Raw genomic sequence first — 23588 nt, 5'->3', positions numbered from 1 at the left:
CTTCGGGTTCTTCCGCCTCTAAAGCGGGCTGGTTTTGAAAGCAGGATGCAGCACTTAATAATAATTAAATAATTTTCGCCAATTATAGAGCCAGCACATAGCCATTTTAATGGGTTTGGCTTAGACTTGGCATCTGTATCTGTATCTGCAAGCAGTATCTTTAACCCTATCTCTTCCCCTACCCTGCCTAACCATTTGTGTGCGTGCTGAACTACTAAATAAGATTGCTTTTAACTAAGAATGATACAATTTTTGCCACCATCGAAGTTTAGCAGCAAAAGTTATTTCTATCATCTTTCACGAAGCCGTTCTAACTTAAACAAGGAAGAACGCCATAGTCGACTACCTCGACTATCAGATAGTCGTTACTCAGCTGAAAGAGCCAAATTGAGATGGATGAAAGCAGCAAAGCGAGATTGTAATGCGCCACCCACCCGCGTTCTTATTATATGGCTATGTGGGCGGCCGACAGATTTAAGCGTTGTGGGCGTGGCACACTTTTTTTTTAATTGATAGGTATTCACGAGACTAATACATTTCAGCTAACATTTTTTTGAAGCATGAAAATTGTGGGCTCCAGAGGTTTCGGCGTACCAAACTACGGAATCTAAATCTGAAATCCCAATTCTCTATATTTGATGGTTTACGAGATATCCGCATTCATACTTACGATTTTTGCAGTTCATGGGACGTTTGTGGGCGGTTTGTTGGCGTTTAAGTGGGCGTGGCAAACTTTTTGTTGGATCAATCTATAGGTATTGATAAGAACAATACATTTCATTTAAAATTTTTTTCTAGCATTTAAACTGTAGGAGCCACAGTTTCGGGCTGTTTGTAGGCGTTAGAGTGAGCATGGCAGTCTGACGAAACAAACTTGCGCTGCGCAGGAATCTCTAGAATTTGCATGCCTATTCCCAGTATTGCAGCTAGGTGTGTTAGTGAAAAAAGCAGAGGTGCTTTAAGCATATCTCCATCACTCTAGCACTCCCTTAAAGGGTAGCTTACAGTCGAGGCCATCGACTGTAGCGTTTTCCCATGATTTATAGCTTTAAAGTAGACGAAAACGGCTTGCACCTAATAATAATAAAATAAAGCTAAAAAAACAGGTTTTTAAATGATAACATTTTTTTACTGGTTTCTCACTGGACAAAAGAACCCTTCTTAATACTCTTACCCATTTCTCCTCTATCTTTTTTATTAAGCAACATAATTTAAAGTAATCCGTCTTGACTGACAGTTGCAATGACTTGCAGAACAATTCCCCTTGAAATATAGCTGGAATTCAGTTTGTTTTCAAAGCATTTCAAAGTTTTTGACGTTGGTTACCGGGTATTTGGGTTTAATTTCAGATTGACTGGGGGTGCAGCCAAGTACACTTGCTCAGAGTACCAAACTGCATTTTGCGAACTACTGACTTGTGTGCCTAACGCACACACTCAGTACTTTCTTTCAGAACTTTAAGTGAGCTAACGAAAATTGAGAAATCATGGGAGTGAAGTTTGTTCAGAGAAAATGTATTAATAAGCATTTGTTGCCCTGACAGCGCCACAGCTACCGCTGTGGAATTTTTAATTCAATTTATACATTGAATTGGCCAAACACATATCAGCCTCAGTTCACCGTGTGCACTGCCAAGTTCTCTATTTAGGCATCGTCACACTAAGAAGCGGAATTAGGGCCAGATAATAATTGTCCATAACTGTCCAATAATAATTTTATTTATGTAGTACAACCTGATTCTCAAATAATTCATGCCATGTCTCTGTTTTCGGACAGCTCAACCCTTTTCGGCACTGAAACGTACGAATGACTTTGAACTTTATGGGGAAATTATGCTTGCCCAAGCGGGGTCCTTTCTTTTAAGCCAGGAAACATTATCTCTTCGAAAATATAAATACAAATCATGAGACATGACCTATTGTCTTGCCCGAGAGTCAAACTAACGGGCATATCTGCCCGCACGAGAGACGGGGGATTGGGGTCTACGACTTGTAACTTTTTACTTAGGGTTACGGTTAATTGTCCAAGTTATTATATCTAATTGAGCGACTTATTCAACTGACGCACTCGCCACAAACTTATAGCCACAAAACGCATTCCATCGTGTCAACAGAGCATCATCAATGCGCCATTAAACGCATGGTCTAAATGCCTCACTTTATGTTGGATCAAATTAAGAAAAAAAGCATAGCAAATTTTTTCCATTGCGGCATTATTAAAAATAACATGTATTACAACAACTATCTGCATAATGCGTAGTAATTTTGTTCAGAGCTTTGCCATTTCTTTATCGGGGCTTACGCAGTCACTTTCACAAAATACAAATTGAATTGGCATTGTTAGGGCCATTGCATTGTGGGGACAAAAAGCGAGAAACACTTAAAAAATAATTGAAGATACAAATTTAATGCATTAATGAGTATTTTATTTGTAACGATGGACGATAGAGATAGCACTTAGATGGCCCGGCATGATTAATTTCCTGGCCAATTGAGCGATCATTTGCACCACCGCACAACCTTGCCGCTGGTCAATCAGCACTAAAAAGCTCTCTCAAGTGGATTCTAACAGTATGCTGCTGGTGATGAAGCCACTACCGCCACTGTCCATAATCCATTAGAAAAAGTAGGAAATTATGATTTATTACACTTTGTCCGAAGAATGGAAAATTCATGAAAGCCACGAAGTGTGCCTTCGATGGAAAGTATGCTCCGTTGAAACGAAGCAAGGACCTTGATTTAGAGAGGGTGATGTAGGAGGCTGTAGCTGGAAAATGCGGGCCAAAAAGGCAAAAACAGCAAAGGCAAAAACTGCGTGGCCACTTTGGGCCACTCCACCCACAAGTGTTACAGCATTGCGGCCACAAAACTTTTTGGCCTTGGTGCATTAAAAATACGCCTCGATGATGCGTTGATTTTGAAATCGATTCGCTGCAAATAAATGCTCTATTTCTGGCAATTACACGCTTGAGCAAGGTACGTGTTTTTTACACGCCTAATAATAGGTCTTGGCTTCTGAGACCCCCTCAATTTGAACACACCAATAATCAGATGGATAAACGCAACTGCGCGGCATTACCCAAGCTTAAGATGGGCTCTGGCTCAGCTCACAAAGCCAATGATGCGTAAGCTGAGCACCGGCCTAGCAAATAACTTTGACCGGAATACCAGAGACCAATAACCAAACAGTTAGTGTCATTAGCATATACTTAGCACAATAACCAGTTTAATCCTGCTTATCTTTTTGCTCTGTGGCGGCTAGAATTCGTTCGAGACTTTACAAAAGAAATGTAGAGAAAAGAGAGCAGCCAGACGGAAATGGGTCAAAAAGTTTCCCACTGATTGAGTCTTGTCTCAATTAACACATCCGAGGAGATCGGCCATATTCGCACATGCCATCGTAGATTTTTACAGCCGTGAGTCGGACTCGAGACTTCGTTGCTGGTTACGGCTTCTAAGAAGCTGTCAAGAATGCAACTAAAAACGAGCACACATTAAATGGCAGAGAAAAGCTCAGCTTGGGCGGAAATTTAAGCGTCATCAGCGATGAATGGCAGTCGTAGCAGCGCCAGCGCAGACGAAAGGCGTATAATAAGCCATAATGACAAAATTACTCAATTTAGTATGCTAAAATTCGGTCAAAGTGTCAGTAGGTTGTACAGAACGCCTTCATCAGCGGCGCACAGCAACCGATGACGGTTTTGCTCTCACTTTGGCCAAAGCCCCTTCGCTGCCGAACATGATATTGCGTTTTTTTGATATTAACTTATTTTCACCTGAGCGATGTCACATCGTGTTCTCTTTATCTTAGCTTGATGATGCTCTTAGCGGACCAAAAAGCATTTAAGTATTTATGTATATAAATACAGGCCGTGCGTGACAATAGTACGGAACTCGTGAACTTTTTTCTAGCCCGGCAACTTTCATTTTTGCCGCTGTAGAATATCATTTCACAATGGACACAATAAAATGCGAATCGAACGCATCAATTGGTTATTGTGTGTGGGGTTGTCTTTTTATAGCGCCTTGTTTGTTTCCCCATTCATCAAGCATTCTTCAGGCTTGAGAGAGTGTGCACTCGATTCCTCAAGTGCTGCAAGTACGCACAGCTTGGGGACTGCATAAAGTCCACGTGTGCTTTATCCAAATTGAAGAACAAGAATGCAATGCACAATGCATCTAAAGGAAATTGAGAGCATTCTACCTGCGGCACATGTGCGTACTCGGAAAAAATACGCAGACAGAGAATGAAGTACAGATACAGATACACACCATGCTTCAGGAGTGGAGCGGCGATTCGATATGATATTGGGTATCATTATTAAATTGAAAGCTTCGCATTAAGGTGACCTACATTCACATTTATTTCCAGAATACCTTGGTTGATGATTGTTGTTTTGGCTTTCTTTTGCTTATGCTTATTGGCTCTCTTGGCCAACGGCAAGTTCTGTTGGACTGGAACGACTGTCTCCAAAAAGCAACAGTAAGAGAACGCGACTTTCAATCTCTTCCATTTCAGGTCATTTTAGTGCGTTTCTTTCGTTGTCGGTTGTACTTGAGCGGAATTCATAATACCGAAGAGATATTCTGCTACTCAAGTTAAGTACTAACAAGAGAGAACGCTGTAGTCGGAATCCACCACAATAATAGACCATTTTTGCAACGCCAATACAGTTTGAGATTAATAAAAATAGAATTTATTAAAATCTTTAAAATGTGGTCTTCACTAACTATTGTGATTTGTGGAATTAAGAGCAGCGATCGAGCTTCCCATTCAGTGGACATAGGGAATAGCTCTGATCGATCTCTGCCTCCACACAAACTGTGTGGAACACATTTTCCAACAAATGGGTAGGCGAGAGTGGGGAAATGACAGTTAAGGAAAAATAATAGTTTATGGCCCTAGCTGCTAATGATGGATATCTTAGATTTTTCAATGTAATTTTTTCTGAAGCGAAATTTTGTGGCCCACACCTGTTCTTATTATACCCGTTACTCGTAGAGTAAAAGGGTATTATACTAGAGTATTATACTAGATTCGACGGAAAGTATGTTACAGGTTTCCGACCCTATAAAGATTATCAAACAAAAAAACCTCTTAACGAGGTAGAAAGTAGTGGCGAACGCGCCTTTAACAAAAATTTCTGATATCAACAATTGTGACGAAAAATGATATTACATTCGATAAAATAAATAAACTATATTAAATTTATGATTTCGGCCCGCAACAGTACAAATTTATTTACCTACATGTTCATTTCCTGTTGTAGCGTGCCGAATACATAAATGTAATATAGTTTATTTATTTTATCGAATGAAATATCATTTTTCGTCACAATTGTTGATATCAGAAATTTTTGTTAAAGGCGCGTTCGCCACTACTTTCTACCTCGTTAAGAGGTGTTTTTGTTTGATATCAGAAGTTTTTTTTTGCTCAAGAGTTTAAGTACCCCAATACCATGACTAGGAGTCGTCCCCATGAATATTAAACTTTTTAATAACAAGTTTATCGCTTCAATTACCTATTTTAATAGCACAAGTTTGGAATCTCAAGGGCTGTATAGTTTCAGATTCCAAGAGAAATCTGTCGTTTCTTACATTTCCCGCCGAACTAGCGGGTTTTTTTTTAAAGTGGTAGAAAGAATAGATCAAGTTTCCTATTTCGATTAGCTTCTTGCAAGTAAAGGACCCTAAAACCATTACAGATTTTCAGTTTAAAAAAATCTAATAAGAATTTTTTCATCAAATTGGTTTTTTTCTTGTTTACTCGAATAAGTATGAAATATTACGTATACGGAGCTGATATCGCTTAATATCTTCCAAACGGTAATTTTTAGGGCATAAAGTGTTAAATATCAAAAGTTGAGGAATCTCAAGGGCTGTATGATTTAAAATTTAAAAAGAAATCGTTCGACTCAATTTTGAGAAAATAGTCAAAAAGTGGTTTTAAAAAATAACTTTTTATCAAAACTCGAAATCTATTATATTCAGACAATTTTATTGTATAAAGAGTATTTAGAAAATTAAATTATCTTTTCAGAGATATATAGCACGTTTCTGTAGCATTAGTTTTTTAGATACTATAAGCATTTTAAATCTGGCCTTTTTTTTGATTTCCCGCTAAAATAGCGGGTTTTTCCAAAAGTCGTAGAACAAACGTTTTTTATTTTAAGCTGCTTTATACACCAATAGGGTTTCTAAAACCCCAAAACTAAGATGGGATGCATACAAGCCCGCAAACAAAGGGACAAACATTTTCATTTTGGGAAGAAGAAGAAAATCTTGTTTTTTGAATTACTTTTGAACGGAATATCGGATTTCAACAAATGAGATGTCATTCGACGCGTATTCTCAGTAAGAATAAAACTAGCTTAACAGCCGGGGGTTTTTAGCCCCACCGTATCCAGCAGCTCCAATTTTCTAAAATTTTACTTTAACACTTTCACCGCCTTTTCTCCCAAACAAATCTATATTTTGAAAGTCTTGGTATGCAGTCTTCTTAGTTTTTGCAATACCTCTCGATTGGTGTATCACTCGTTGCGATCGAACTGCAGGTTTTCAATTCTGCAGCTATATATAGTAGTTGTTTTCGCACGCTCTCTTGCGCGCTTCGCCACTACGTGTACTGCCGTCCACAGTGATATATTCTTAATCAAGACCACTAGTCTAGTCGATCTAGCCATGTCTGTCCGTCTGTCCGCATGAACGCTGTGTTCTCGAAAACTATAAAAGCTACAATACTGGGACTAGCATGCAGATTCCTGAGATTCCAGCGCAGCGCAAGTTTGTTTCAGAAGGGTGCCACGCCCAATCTAACGCCCACAAACCGTCAAAAACTGTAGCTCCTACAGTTTTGATGCTAGAATACAAATTTAAGCTGAAATTTTTTTTCTCATCAATACCTACCGATTGACCCAAAAAACGCCCACTTTAACGCCCACAAACTTCAGAAAATCGTAAGTATGAACGCTGATATCTCGGAAACGATCAAAGATAGAGAATTGGGATTTCAGATTTAGACTCCGTAGCCTTGGCAGGATTGCCACGCCCACTCTAACGCCCACAAACCGCCCAAACCTGTGGCGCCCACAATTTTCGTGTTAGATAAAAAATTCTAACTGAAATGTATTGGTCTCGTCAATACCTATCGATTGATTCAAAAAAACGCCCACGCCACGGCCACTCTAACGCACATAACGCTTAAGTGTGTCTACCGCCGGTAAGTGGCGCATTTCAGTCTCGCTTTGCTACTTGCATATCTCAATTTCCCTTTTGTCCCTTTAGCTGAGTAACGGGTATCTAATAGTCGGAGGTACTCGGCTATAGCGATCTGTTGATGAGATACAATACATTTCAGTTAAAATTTTTATTCTAGCATCAAAACTGTAGGAGCCACAGATTTGGGCGGTTTGTGGGCGTAAGAGTGGGCGTGGCACTCTACTGCAACAAACTTGCGCTGCGTAAGAAGCTCAGGAATCTGCACGCCAAATCTCAATAGCCAAGCTCTCATAGTTTCCAAGATCTCAGCGTTCATCCGGACAGACGGACAGACGGACAGACGGACATGGCTAGATCGACTCGGCTAGTGATCCTGATCAAGAATATATATACTTTATGGGGTCGGAAACGCTTCCTTCTGCCTGTTACATACTTTCCGACGAATCTAGTGTACCCTTTTACTCTACGAGTAACGGGTATACAAATTTCAATCGCGTTTTTCTGCAAATCGGCATTTTTAATTTTTATAAAAAATTAGTATAATGTTCTATACATAATCCTTGTTGAGCCCTAGAAATTTTGTCGTGGGACCCCATGAGTTTCCCCAGAATTAATAAAAACAGTTTATATTAAATAAAAATCAAAGCAGTCTTTTCTGGTTATTATTTTTAAACGATGTTATAACAAACTGTTTTCGACCGTTCTACGCACAACTTAAACGACGCGACTAGCTCACCAATTTTTACAGAAATCTCTTGTGGCCAACTTCAGACTACCAAGCGCGATCGCCATGGACAGAAACAGGTGGGTATCACTTGGTGCGAGATCCGGACTATACGATGGATGCAAAGGAACCTCCAATCCGAGCTCCTGGAGCTTTTGGCGCGTCACCAAAGATGTGTGTGGCCTGGCGTTGTCATGATGGAAGACGATTCGGCCTCTGTTCATCAAAGACGGCCTTTTCAGCATGAGTGCTGCCTTCAAGCGGTTCAGTGGTTGGCAGTACAGATCCGAATTGAGCGTTGGGCCATAAGGGAGCAAAACTTGGCCACGCCCACTCTAACGCCCACAACGCTTAAATCTGTCTAACGCCGGTAGGTGGCGCATATCAATCTCGCTTTGCTGCTTGCATATCTCCATTTTCCTTTGGTCCCTTTAGCTGAGTAACGGGTATCTAATAGTCGAGGTACTCGACTATAGCTTTCTTCCTTGTTTTTGTTAAGATTGTGATGTAAAAAAGAAAAAAAAGATTCTCCTTAATTATTATTTTTGGCAACCTTTCAGATAAAAATAACTCCTATATCAGTTTCCAAGCAAATTATAGTCCAAACTTAAAAAAAAAAAATTCAATCGTGGTTTTCTGCAAATCGGCACTTTTAATTTTTATAAAAAAGTAATATAATGTTCTAAACATAATCCTTGTTGAGCCCTACAAATTTTTACGCGGGACCTCCATGGGTTTCCCCAGAATAAATTAAAACAGTTTATATTAAATCAAAATCAAAGCTGTATTTTCTTGTTATTACTATTAAATTATGTTGTAACGAACTGTTTTCGACCGTTTTACGCGCTACTTAAACGACGCGACTAGCCCAGAGATATTGTATGTTCGTCCCACCAAATTTATGTTGCAAAATGCAAGATATCCGATTGGGACAAATCGGAAAACTTTATTGTTTGTCTATAATTGGACTATAATTTGGTTGGAAACTGTTATGGAAGCCATTTTTATATGAAAGGTTGGCAAAAATAATAATTAAGGAAAAATTTTTTTCTTTTTTAATCTATGTATTTTAAAGTTATACGCAATCTTAACAAAAAGAAGGCATCGCCATACTTTTGCTTCTGTCAAATGGATAATTTTTTTTTTTTTTATATCCTATATAAATGGTATAATATCGTGATAAAAATATGAAAACGTTTTGAGACAAAGAACACACTCATAGGTCAATTTTCTATTGGGTTCAGCAATCTTTCGTAGAAGTTGGTTTAGCTCTATTTCTTGTGTCTTTGTAAGATGGTCTGTCCGAGGAATAATTACGTTTACTGCGTCAAATTGTATAGACATTGTTTCAGCTGATGGCAAATCTGTTGGTTCCTTCATATCAAGGAGACCAGATAAATCTCCACGAAGTCCGCGAACAAAAGTATCTCAGGCTTTATCCCAATACATTTTGGTCATGAGTTGATCACCTTTCCTTCCAAGTTCCATGTAACCTGTATTATTAAGTACTAGTGATAGGTGTTTAAAGACTGCTTCGTGGATTCTTCTACAGACTGGTAAACACCCTGGCATCTTGTTGTCATTTGATACTCAAGGGATCCTTACTCCCGTACCGAATGTAAACAAATTAAGAAATTATATTTATTTAGTAGATCGTATAATATATTTTCGTCACAAAAGTTGATATCAAAACTTTTGTTTGCTAAAGGTGCGATCGTCACTAGATTTTTACCTCGTTAAGAGGTGTTCTTGTTTGCTATTACAAGTTTTTGTTTTAAACATCAATCACATAATTCATCTTCATATAGCTTTAATTTTTAAAATTTTTACTTTTACACTTTCACCGTTTTTTTTTCTCAAATGAATTAAAATTGTTTCAGTCTCTGTATGCAATCCTTTTAGGTTTTGCAATATCTTTGGTTTGGTACCACTAGTTATGATCGGACCATCGCAGCAGTCATGAAGTGCGCTTCGTCACAAAGTGGGCTGCCGTCCACAGTGATGTTTAAAAAGAGTGCATTTAAGTTTTTTGCGCAGAGAAGGAATAAAAGTCGTTTCGAAAGGCGTACAAAGTATTTCGAAACTAGCTTTAGTAGATTACAAGTTTCGGGTGTACTAAATAGATCTATTTATAGCTGTTTTCTGCCAAACTAACGACTTTCTCCAAAAGTGGTAAAACAAAAGATTCTCATATTAAGTTGTTAAACATCATCTTACATTTCCAGGACCTTCAAATAGAGTTTGGATACGCACATAAAAAGGTCAATGCACAGGCAGTGTAAGATGTTCTGAACTGGTCAATGTGGCCATTCTTGGGCGGTGTGTGGGCGTTGGAGTGGGCGTGGTAAACTTTTTTTTGGATAAATCAATAGGTATTGACGAGACTAATACATTTCGGCTATAATTTTTTTTTATCAATCATAAAAATTGTGGGGGCACAGGCTTGGGCGTTTTGTGGGCGTTAGAGTGGGCGTGGCATATTCACGTAACAAACTTGCTCTGCGCTCAAAGCTACGGAGTCTAAATCTGAAATCCCAATTCTCTGTCTTTGATAGTTTCCGAGATATCCGCGTTCATATTAACGATATTATGAAGCTTGTGGGCGGATTGTCGTCGTGGGCGTGGCAAACTTTTCTTTGGGTCAATCGATAGGTATTGATGAGAACAATAAATTTCAGTTTAAATTTTTATTCTAGCATCAAAACTGTATGAGCCACAAACTTGCACTGCGTAAGAAGCTCAGGAATCTGGATGCCAAATCTCAATAGCCTAGCTCTTATAGTTTCCGAGATCTCAGCGTTCGTCCGGACTGACAGACAGACGGACAGGCGGAAGGACGGACAGACGGACATGGCTAGATCGACTCGGCTAGTGATCCTGATCAAGAATATATATACTTTATGGGGTCGGAAACGCTTCCGACGAATCTAGCTTACCCTCTTATTCTACGTGTAACGGGTATAATAAAAATAGGTCAATAGCGTGAGGTATTTATCCTAAAATGATCGGAAAATGTTGTAAATTTTCACCTTTACACTTTCACCGCTCTATCTTTCAAACCAATTGATTTTTTAAGTCTTGGTATGCAATCTTTTTAATTTTTGCAATGCCTTTCGATTTATGTATCACCTGAAACAATCGGACGATTACAGTAGATTTTCATTTCTTCGTGTATAAAGAGTAGCACAACCTTCTGGTGCGCTTCGTCACTAAGTGGACTGCCGTCCACAGTGGTTTTTCTGTACTAATTCTTGTTGTTGCTGTTAGATGGCTTGTTGTTGCTGTTCTGCTTGGGCTATTATCTGTTGTTGTTCAATATTAGGTTTCGTTGATTTAAAAAAAATAAAAGTGGATTAAGTCATTTTTCTGTCTTACAATAATATCCATCTTAAAAGTTATTTTAAATAACTACAAATATAAATTAAATGTCATAAAATTTAAATCGTTTTAGATTTGATAGTGAAACTTTTAAGTTACTTCGAAATATTTAATACAATTATAAGTTACTTCAAAATTCTTATAAAAGAATTTAATTTTAAGCTTTTGCCTGTTTTAACTATTTGTAAATTTTATGTTTCGAAATTTTTAAATTTAGAAGAATTTAAACTTTAGGTTTTATAATATTTAATTTATATTTAATTTTTTTAAAATGTTATCTTATAATTTTGTATTTTTATACCCGTTCATCGGAAAGTATGTAACAGGCAGAAGGAAACGTTTCCGACCCCATAATCTTGATCAGGATCACTAGCCGAGTCGATCTGAACGCTGATATCACAAACTTGAAAAAATCGTAAATTTTAATGCGAATATTTCGGAAATGCGAATATTTCAAAGATAGAGAATTGGGATTTCAGTTGGACTGGAGTCCAGTTATAACCGAATTATAATATATTCAGCAAATTCATAATAGTTCGAGAAGGATAGAGATATTTTCATGCAGCAAATCAACTGCTTACGGGATTTCACTAAAAAACGTACATAGTTTTCAGTTATATAGACGTTTGGTGTCGTGTTAGTGAAGTATCGTAAACCGCCAATAGGAATTAACGCTAGGTTACGTTTTTTGTGTGGTGTGCAATCTCGCACTACCTTTAGATCTAGTATTACTACACTATGGATTATGAAGCTCTCGTTGCAAGAGTGTCACGATAGGAATGAACGCTAGGTGGAGTCTTTGGCTAGGTGTGCAATCTCGGAAACATCCGATATGATGTATGTATTTTTTTTTAAAGCGTAAGTGACAGTCGAGGCTTTCGACTATAGCGTTCTTTCTCGTTTTAGATATCTTATTTTAACATATTGACTGATAAGCATGGTAAATGTGTGTGGAAATTGGCTAAGAAATTGTCTCCTATTGATGATTTTAACATGTTTTCCATTTTACTGAAAAAATTTAGTAGCAATTACAATAAGGAGCGTTGAAAGGGTTTAGATAAAAAAAAATGCAGGCATGCAGGATATGTAGGTTTGGCATCCGCATAAGCATTTTATTGCTAATTCTAGTTGCTAAAAGTTGTTGTATTTCAATAAAAGGCAACGACCCCGAACTTTGCCATTTCCAATGTTACCGACAAAAACAGCGGGCTGCCAGCTTACACTCACATCAAATGCAAATGATCTGAATAAAGTACAGACAAGCAAACGTCCAACGAAATATGTAGGTTCGAAACACATAGCAGCAACAACAATCATCAGACCAAATGAAATGTTAGGAAAAATAAAGAACTTCGAGCATTGAGCTTTTAAGCCTTTAGGCTCGAAGTGGGTAGTTGGGGTCGACGAGCATATGCCACTTTTCAGATACTTTGATGTGCTACAACCAAAATAAACACCATTTGGTCCATAATAGCTGAGCATATTCTTTCCATTTCCACGGGCCACCATGCATACCGTGCTCCAATCCAGTGCTTGTTGGTATACAGAGAAAAAAACAGAACAATACCCCTTTGATATTGTCTCCTCAATTTTCACATATCACCTTTTACATATCAAATTGATACGAATTCATATCAACATGATACGGATTCATATCAACATTTCTAATTGATATGATTTTGCATTATATTAATATAAATTCGTATTAATTTGATATGTTTTTCATATCAAACGTAACATCGAAGAGTCTTCGAAAAAAAAGTATGACTGTGCTTTCGTATTTTTTGTGTAGTAATGGTATTTAGTATGGTACTAAAGATATTTTTTGACAGAATTTCCGCGGTCTCTCTAATATTTGACGAAAAGTGAAAATGTACAAAGTAAATCATTTACATATGTTATTTATTTTTTTTGCAAATGATAAGTATCTCATTTTCAATTGTACTTACTTGATGTTTGTCTAATTCTAATATATTTATTTCTTGGACACTGTAACGTGCTTTTCGGTGGCTGACAACACAGACTGCACTACTCAAAGTCAAATGGCTGGCCAAGATGCCGAACTGGGCAAGTTGGCGTCCACCACTTCGCTGGGAAACTTCTATCGAGGACAGAAGAAGGTCTTCCTGGCGCTGCTGCAAAGCTACAGGAGGCATCCGAGTACAGCGTTATCGGTCTTGCTAAGTCCTGGATTTATTTTTATAATTGATCCGAAATATATAAAAAATTAATATTTACAGCGATCTTATGGGTTTTCAATATTTATTTGTTTATAAGATGCAAAAAAGTAAAAACAAAACTGATTAATATTAATATTACAAACATATCAATCTGATATGAAAGTATATCAGATTGATATGAAAGCATATCAGTTTGATATGAAAGCATATCAGTTGGATATTAAAAAATACCACAATTTGGTCACAGCTTTGATATGTGCGCATATCAATCTGGTATGAAAAATTCCAAATTGACATGTTCGAAAATATCAATTTCATATGTTCGAAAATATGAATATGATATGGCAACATAAGGGATCATAATTGATATGCAAAAATACCCGATTGATGACCAGTTTTGGTATTTTATTTTCTCTGTGTATATATACCGCCAGTCGTTGGCTATCAAAGCGATTGGTCCGCCCGGAATTTGTAAAGGGGGCTTTTAAATACAATATTGGACCGGGCAAGCTCGCAAAGTTTCTTCATTCGCCTGGAAGAACAAAAAAACCTTCAAATAATTAATTTAATTACCTTAGATTTAAACCACTAGACTTAAATTTAAGCATTTAGACACTTAAATTTATCTAGGTCAGGCTGCATTGGCTTTTTCTAATCTGAAAAATTGCAATCAATCAATCAATTAATCAATATTTCGTACTTTGCAGCTACGTCGAAAAATGTTCGTCTATCAACCAATCGCTAAAAGCTTTGTGGAGTAATAAAAGATATTTTTCGTTAAAACTAGTTCAACAATTCGACGGACTCCGCGGTTGCGGGGTGCTCTTCCGACGAAAGTTTCCTGCTGCATATTGAAAATATTGAAGCGAATCCATGGCCTTCGATGCTTGGTTAATTAGAAAACAAGAGCTCCACAAAATTGGTTAGTAAACATAAGTCGAGTATTTACCGCGCATCCGAGCAAATAAAGCTATTAGTGATGGACTCGTTGTGGGTCAGCACGTCACTTCGAAAAGCCTCTGGGCCAGCGAGCCCCGTAGCCCTTTTATTGGGCACGGGAAATTACCATTTTCCACAGCCAACTACAACAGAACAAGCATTTTTTACTTGCTTTGTTAGGGGCCAGACGGCCCGAATTAACAAAAGCTGGAAGTGAGTGGAGCTGTGGGTGAAGAGCGGTTGGCAAAGTTCATGCCAGTTGGTTGATTTCTGTAGCATTTCCGTTTAACTTTATTATAATTCTCGAACTGCTCTTTGAGCACACAAGCTGCAACATAAACAGAAGGAGAGAAGGGAAGGCGATTGATATGAAGGGCAAAGGGAGTATAAAATGAAAATAAAATTGTATGACTGTTGCGGAAAAGCGCCATAAGTTTATTTCTTGTATGCTAACATATTTTTCGAGCGTGGAGCACGCTTTCGGGCGCTGCCCTTGTCGTAGGCTTTTGTTGGCCTTTACGCCCCGTAATGTAACGAAAATATTCCAATTTTTTAAAGGCGTTGATGCTTCATTTAAATGGTCCCCCGTCCACAGCGTTGCTTCCCGAACCGCGCCAAATTTTAAGTGTACTGCCTCTTAGCTCGCCTTGCTGCCCCGCGCAGCCTCTTTTATACACTCAAAATAAAACAAGGAAGAAAGCTATAGTTGAGTCAAAGACCATAGAATAACAAGATGCGTAACTAGGAGTAAAAAAATGTACACAGGCGGGCTCATTTTTGCAAAGCAACCCTTACACGTATAGGAATCTATTTTTAGAATGCCGTTGCTTTGCTTCCTTCTCTCTCCCTCTCTCTTGCTATCTCGCTCACGACACTCCGCGCTGTGAAAAAGTCAAAATCCAATTTTTGTCTCAATTGTCGATTCTTGAATTATGTTGACGAAAAGGAATCGATCTAAAAGACGCATTGCTCAAGCGAATTATAAGCGGGTTGTGGCGCTCTGCGTATGTTGGTGACCCGCGGATAATGGATTTGAGTTCCATGTTCGAGTCCACTCTGAGGCTGGATTCAACTTAATATTTTTTTATATTTTTTTTTTTATTTTAATATTTTTTTAGCTGTACTTTTTTGACAATTTTTTTTTTTAAGTATTTTTGATAAATTTTTTTTGTTTTTTTTTTAAATTTATTTTTTTGTTTTTTTATTTTTTTAATTTTTCACAAATAGATTTTTTTTGTTTTTTTATTTTTTTTTAGTTTTTTACAAATAGATTTTTTAGTTTTTTTATTTATTTTATGTTTTTTTATTTTTTTTAGTTTTTCTTACTTTTTTTTAAGTTTTTTTTTATGTTATTTTAGATGTACCAACTTGGACTTTAGGAATTAATCGCTCCTATAGATATATTTTATTTTGGGTAAATTACATATCAAAGGTTTTAATAAAATATCTAATAACAATAAAAACATGAACACAATAAGCAATTTACTTTGAATCAAAGTGTGTACTCGAGAAAAGGATTTTTCATTATATTTTGATGAATATGGTGAGTGCTTTCCATATAAAATGCAAATGTTCGATAAATAGATTTGAGCTTTACTGTTCAAAGATACCCAGATATTTATTTATTTATGACGAAGTATATTTAGCTGCTAGTTTTACATTTGTCTGGGGAGTCTTGCCACTTACAATGTTTATACAGCAAAACTCTAATCAATTTATCTAACATAAGCATTTTATGTAAATAGCACTTATCATTTTCATCAAACCGCTGAAAAATCGCTTTCTCCAGTACACGTTACACATTTACTCATTATAAACTGTTTATTGTGTTCTTGTTTTTATTGTTATTAAAAATGTTTTCAAAAACCTTGATACGTATTTTACATACATTAAAAAATATATCTGAAGGAGCACTTAACTTTCCAAAGTCCGAATCGTTACAGAAATTTTTTTCTGCAATAAAAATTTCGGAAGGCGAATTTAACATTTTTCCCTGTTTTAAAATAATCGCTTCACATCTATTGCAGTTGTTTGATTCCTTAGCAATATAACCTACAAAATATTGGCTTGAGGTTTAATTTAATTTAATTGTTTAAATAAAAGACCGGCTGCATAAAAAAAAAAGTCGTCCCCAGTCGGAGTTGAACTCCAACCTGCAATTCCGTGGTTGAGGGACTAGACCCCTGGCCTACAGGCCTTTGACACCTTGCGTTAGTCAAATGCGACATTGAGCCCTTATTGCAGCAGACCACACGAAATGATTCACCAACACAACCAAAGAGCTTTACACGGACAACGCACACAAGCAAGATCGAAAATCCACATCGAAAATCCACACCAAAAATTTTGCCGTACATTCAGTTGTATGGCTGTTACGCATCTTGTTATTCTATGGTCTTTGGTTGAGTGTCTCGACTGTCATATACCCGTTACGCACCTAAAGGGACGAAAGGGAGATAGAGATATACAAGCAGCTATGCGAAATTGTATTGCCGCACCTACCCGGGATTTCAATATATGGTTATGTGGCGTTATGGGCGTTGGGTTATCTTTGATAGTTTCCGAGATATCAACGTTCAAATGTACGATTTCTTAAAGATTGTGAGTGGATTCTGAGCGTTGTGGGAGTGCCAACATTTTTTTTAGGTTGATCGATGGGTATTGACGAGACTAATACATTTCAGTTAAAATAATTTTTCTAGCATGAAAATTGTGGCCGCCATAGATTTGGGCGGTTAGTGGGCGTTATAGGGGGCGTGGCATCTTCGCGTAAAAAACTTGAGCTGCGAACTCTAAATCTGAAATTCCAATTCTCCATCTTTGATAGTTTCCGAGATATTCGCGTTCAAATTTACGATTTTTTTTGTTTTACGACGATTTTTGTGTTTTTCCAACATTAAAGAAACGCTTTCTTGATGTAAAAAAATGTTCTCGACTTTAGAAAAATGTCCTGTGCCTGGATTAATTTTTTTTTAAGTGCGGTAACCGTATCCTTAGTAGCTGCTGACCGCCATTAATATTTCCCAACTACTTGCATAAATTAATGCGCACATACAAAATGTTGCCAAAATATTGTTCTCTACTTTCTGCTTTTACTCTGGCAACTTATGTCCCCGTCCTCCGCCCACCAACTTATGCAATCGGATGTGACGTACATGAAAGAGGGCGTGGCTAGCGCCAAATGGGTCAGCTCTGCCCCGCTCCTGGATGTGAGCGGGATTTAATGGAGATTTAAAGCGCCTTTGTTTGAATGCGAGCTAAGAATGCGCCAAAGTTTCGCATATAAATGAGAAATGAAATTGCACTTCAGCCTGCAGCGCGAACAACTCCGTCGAAAGTTTGTCTATTTTGACGATAGGGGATTGGACTTGGACCCTCGAATCTGTGCTATATGTTGTGTTATGTATACATATACATAGATACTTAACCATTAAAAAGCATAACAGAGCAGCTGCAGCTGTTTTTTAACGTTGCCCCAAATTTACAATATGTGCTGGGACTGTAGGGATAACATAACTAATTGAATTTGCCTACATAGAGAAAATAAAATACCAAAACTGGTTATCAATCGGGTATTTTTATACCCTTGCAGAGGGTATATTGATTTCAGTCAGAAGTTTGCAACGCAGTGAAGGAGACGTTTCCGACCCCATAAAGTATATATATACTTGATCAGCATGACTAGACGAGTCGATCTAGGCATGTCCGTCTGTCCGTCTGTCCGTCTGTCCGTCTGTCCGTCCGTTTCTACGCAAACTAGTTTCTCAGTTCCAAAAGTCTTATATCTTTTGCAGGTAGTATATAAGTCGAAACCAGCCGGATCGGACAACTATATCTTATAGCTCCCATAGGAATAATTGAAAAAAAATTAAAAATAATTATATCTTTGGTGTTTTTTAGCTTATAACCTCCTAAGCTTGGAAATAACATTTTTTAATTAGTTTTGAATTAAATTTTTTCGAAACCAGACGACTATATCATATAGCAGCCATAGGAACGATCGGAAAATTGGTGGGAAAATAATATGAAACAAATTATAGCTTCGGTGTTTTTTGACATATTATCTTATACTATTGGAAATATCATTTTTTGTATTTTTAAATTTAATAATTATAGCTGCAAGGGTATACAAACTTCGGTTTGCCGAAGTTAACATCCTTTCTTGTTTAAAAAGGTTTTGGTCCCTTTTGTTGCCATAACGTATTGATATTTTCGAAGTTTTCAAATTTGTAACAATTTTAGTTCCAATATTTTTCAATATTAAACTTATATGCTTTTATATAAAAGTTATATGCTTTCCTATCAACTAATACACCCAAAAAAAAATCGACCTTAATTCAAGAAGTTCGCCGTTAAATCAAGAAAATCGCCTATGATTTTCATCCAACGGCGACTCTCCTTTATTTTAAATAAATAATTTTGTTGAATTTAAGGTTTTCCATTTCTTACATTTGAGGAATTTGGTTGGTTTTGTATACCAATTTTGGATTTTAAATGCATAAAACCGTTTCTAATTTTAATTCCAATTATTACATGGGAATATAGTCTATACATTTTTATATTTACCTGAATTTATTAAGGATTTATTTTATATAAATACTTTTTATAAACATATAAATAACAAAAATCCTTACCTCAGACAACCCCGGCATGCACTCGAACCCGCAACTGCTCACACCATAGCCAGACGTCTTAACCATTCGACCACGCGTGCTTCTTGTCATACAATGACTAAAGGGGCTATGGTGCTTTTGGCCCAGCTTTACGCATACCAATAACGTTTATTCTGATCTAAACTCTTTTAACAACCTTTTAAACAATTTGGCAAATGCAGATATGCAAGCAGCAAAGCGAGATTGAAATGCGCCACCTATCGGCGGTAGACAGATTTAACTTTAACTTTTTTTCCGGTCAATCGATAGGTATTGATAAGAATAATACATTTCAGTTAAAAGTTTTATTCTAGCATCAAAACTGTAGGAGCCACAGTTTTGGGCGGTTTGTGGGCGTAAGAGTGGGCGTGGCACTCTGCTGAAATAAACTTGCGCTGCGTAAGAAGCTCAGGAATCTGCACGCCAAATCTTAATAGCCTAGCTCTTATAGTTTCCGAGATCTCGGCGTTCATCCGGACGGACAGACAGACGGACAGACGGTCAGACGGACAGACGGACATGGCTAGACCGACTCGGCTAGTGATCCTGATCAAGAATATATATACTTTATGGGGTCGGAAACGCTTCCTTCTGCCTGTTACATACTTTCCGACGAATCTAGTATACCCTTTTACTCTACGAGTAACGGGTATAAAAAGTCACTTTTCGCTTAAAATATGGGTATTTCCTTACTAAATTTAAATAAGAATTTACCATTATTTCAAGAAAAAAAAAAGAAAAATTCGCCATTAGTTAAAAAAACAATTCCTCTGCTTCTTTACAAAAAAAAAAAATATGGCGAAATTCCGTAAATTTTAGAAACCTTTTCTATACTCAAGAAAATATTTCTTAATTCAAGAAAATATTTCTTAATTCAATGGCGTTTTAAAATCACGTGCGATTTTCTAATATTTATGCTGACTTTTTTTTTGAGTGTACCTGCCCACTATCGGAATCACATACACATCATGGAAGCTTACATTTCTATGATAAGTTAAGATCCTACTTTACTAAGCTTTCAACCCGCAACAGTATATATTTATTTACCGACATGTACATTTTCTGTTGAAGCGTGCCGAATACATAAATTTAATATAGTTTATTTATTTTATCGAATGTAATATCATTTTTCGTCACAATTGTTGATACCAGAAATTTTTGTTAAAGGCGCGTTCGCCACTACTTTTTACCTCGTTAAGAGGTGTTTTTGTTTGATATGAGAAGTTTTTTTTTGCTTAAGAGCTTAAGTACCCCAGTACCATAACTAGGAGTCGTCCCCATATGGCTTGGCTATTGAAAAACCAAACACACAGATTCGACCCCTAATCTTAGCTGAACGCCACCTTAAATTAGGCACAACAAGTTTAATCGCTTCAATTACCTATTTTAATAGCACAAGTTTGGAATCTCAAGGGCTGTATAGTTTCAGATTCCAAGAGAAATCTGTTGTTTCTTACATTTCCCGCCGAACTAGCGGGTTTTTCCAAAGTGGTAGAACAAATAGATCAAGTTTCCTATTTCGATTAGCTTCTTGCAAGTAAAGGACCCTAAAACCATAACAGATTTTCCGTTTGAAAAAATCTAATAAGAATTTTTTTCATCAAATTGGTTTTTTTCTTGTTTACTCGAATAAGTATGAAATATTACGTATACGGAGCTGAAACGAGTTGCACTTTTTATCGCTTAATATCTTCCAAACGGTAATTTTTAGGGCAAAAAGTGTTACAGATTAAAAGTTGAGGAATTTCAAGGGCTATATAATTTAAAATTAAAAAAGAAATCGTTAGACTCAATTTTGAGAAAATAGTCAAAAAGTGGTTTTAAAAAATAACTTTTTATCTTAACTCTAAATCTATTATATTCAGACAATTTTACTGTATAAAGAGTATTTAGCAAATTAAATTATCTTTTCAGAGATATATAGCACGTTTCTGTAGCATTAGTTGTTTAGATACTATAAACATTTTAAATCTGTCTTTTTTTTGATTTCCCGCTAAACTAGCGGGTTTTTCCAAAAGTCGTAGAACAAACGTTTTCTATTTCAAGCTGCTTTATACACCCATAGGGTTTCCAAAACCCTAAAACTAAGATGGGATGCATACAAACCCACAAACAAAGGGACAAACATTTTCATTTTGGGAAGAAGAAGAAAATCTTGTTTTTTGAATTACTTTTGAACGGAACATCGTATTTCAACAAATGAGGTGTCATTCGACGCGTATTCTCAGTTAAAATAAAACTTGCTAAACAGCCGGGGGCTTTTATCCCCACCGTATCCAGCAGCTCCAATTTTCTAAATTTTTACTTTTACACTTTCACCGCGTTTTCTCCCAAACAAATATATATTTGGAAAGTCTTGGTATTAGTTTTTGCAATACCTTTCGATTGGTGTATCACTTGTTGCGATCGGACCATAATTGCAGATTTTCAATTCTGCGGCTATATATAGTAGTTGTCTTCGCACGCTCTCTTGCGCGATTCGCCACTACGTGTACTGCCGTCCACAGTGATAGTTTAATACTAATAAGGGCCATTTCAGCACACTGAATACTTTTTTGACTTTGAAATTGAATTGTTTGAATACGTATTTCTAATGTAACCTTATTTTGAGACGCCCTGATGGACCCGCTGCGAAACACGAAAATCACGAGTGGTGGCCCCCGAAATGAAACCCAAAGTATCTTGGCGCACACAGGCAGCCAAATCAAATTTGCCCGAAAATCCAAAGGCAAACTTTGGTCGCTACCGCTAGAACCCCACAGACATTCGCAAATTCGCACGTCGCTTATTTGGTACTTTGCGTGAGTGAGAAAATGCGTTGCGTGTTTGCCTAACATGCAGCATGTCCGTGTGAGTGGGCTGGTGGGCACTTCCTGCAGCAATGTTCATAAACTTGTGCACACCTGAACCCACAAAGATATGCACACACTCTCGCACGAGGCCCTGCGATAGCGCCCCAATTGAGTTAACCAGAGATTTCGGGCGGAAATATTTAAGCCCTGTGCGGTCAGAACGTAAATTTCGGAAAATTCCCGTCCGTGGCACAATAAATTCGCATAAAAAATGGGCCAGCGTTTAACTGTGTCAACAGCAGTCAGCCCGGCACGCAACTCAAAAAGAGTAAACAAAACCGAGCTTGACAAGCGCAGTCCCTACACCTGCCACTTCTGCCAGCACATAAAATGTTAAACAGCAGGCTAATGTCCAAAAGGATGCACTGAGTGACCAAAATGCACCCCAACCGATGGGGAGACTGCTCCTCCGGCTCATACTGCTGTTGACGTTGTCATTGTGGCCTGGTAAAGCTGCTTTTGTGAAACTAAACTTCAACTGCAGGCACTAAATTATGTGCTTTGAAGCAAAGCGCTCCGCCGAAACAAAGGGAAGACAAAAGGGATACTTTAATGTACCAGTCTATTAAAGAAGCCAAATCCCTGCGAATGTGGACTTTATAATCGAAAAGGAGTGGTACAGTTATCTGTGCGAGTTGAGAGCAATATAGACATAAAAAACGTTTTAGTGCTTTACTTGCACGATTTGTCATATAAGTAGCTAGATTTTGTTTGGAAATTTACAGGGTATAGGCTTATACCGATTTTTGTGTTCCACAAAAGCTCCACTCCACATGTACATGCAACTTGAACAAAAATCAAATAAAACAGATTGTGATCAACAAAGAACACGTATATCCGAATGCTGGCCAACTTATCACTCCTGATATCGAGTCCCCGTCTTGATCTAAACTTGGCCCATGGCGATGCCACAAGTCTTCATAACTGTCCACACATTTGGGACGTTTGTAGATTGCTCGATTTTGCCATCTCCTCGCGTATCTGTGCTAAAGTAAAGTGAAACAAAAAAGTTTCCCCAGTTTTAACTGCCTTCAACTGCGACGGTAACAGAAGCAGTAGTTGTGACTGCAGACATAATCTTATCTGAGGGCCACGAGTTCAACTGCAATTGCCAGGTCCCACTGCCAGATTCCAGGACTGACATGGTCCGAGCAGATTCACATGAATAATGTTCGTATGTTTACTTTCCCGTAGCTATCGCCTTTGGTCAGAAGGTCTTTTTCGTTGGATTTGCTTTCTGTCCGGATAGTCCACAACTACATACGGCACTGTACGGGAGTACAGCCCCTATGCCAAGTAAAGTACATATACTTTCAAAAGAAGGATTCTGCCCTTGCCGTGGTCGCCAGTAAATTAAAAATGCAATTAAATAATAGATTTAATTCATCGTGGGTCTGGGTGTAACATAATGTTATTCTGGCAACTAGATTATGAAAATACTACCTCTGCCTAGGGTTAATTAACATGACTAATGCACTGAAAATAGCTGACTCACTGCGGGCACTAATCAGTCCTAGGCAATCTCACTAACAACCCAGTTGGCTTCAAAAGCCCGGCACATACGGCAGGCTGGTAAAACAAGGCGAGTGATTGTGCAAGTCATAACTCAAAAGGACACTGATATGGCGAACATGGAGGGTGCCGCA

At 37.5% G+C, this 23588-nt stretch overlaps 1 protein-coding gene across 3 annotated transcripts in view; it reads left to right on the top strand.

Moving 5' to 3' along the window:
* The window catches only part of LOC119559426 (flocculation protein FLO11), a 47657-nt gene that overhangs the window by 2045 nt on the left and 22024 nt on the right, over positions 1-23588 (top strand). Inside the window, exon 2 of one of the 3 annotated variants that reach the window (XR_005220768.1) lies at positions 13342-13428. The exons of the other annotated variants lie outside the window; for them this stretch is intronic. The gene's annotated coding sequence lies outside the window, so the exon portion shown is untranslated. Of the gene's footprint in view, positions 1-13341; positions 13429-23588 lie in introns of those variants that run through there. 3 annotated transcript variants of the gene reach the window in all.

Source organism: Drosophila subpulchrella, unplaced genomic scaffold (genome assembly GCF_014743375.2).
Source record: "Drosophila subpulchrella strain 33 F10 #4 breed RU33 unplaced genomic scaffold, RU_Dsub_v1.1 Primary Assembly Seq24, whole genome shotgun sequence".
In the NCBI taxonomy this organism is placed as follows: domain Eukaryota; kingdom Metazoa; phylum Arthropoda; class Insecta; order Diptera; family Drosophilidae; genus Drosophila; species Drosophila subpulchrella.
Note: the sequence above shows the minus strand (reverse complement) of the source record. Positions and strands in the feature narration are given on the sequence as shown.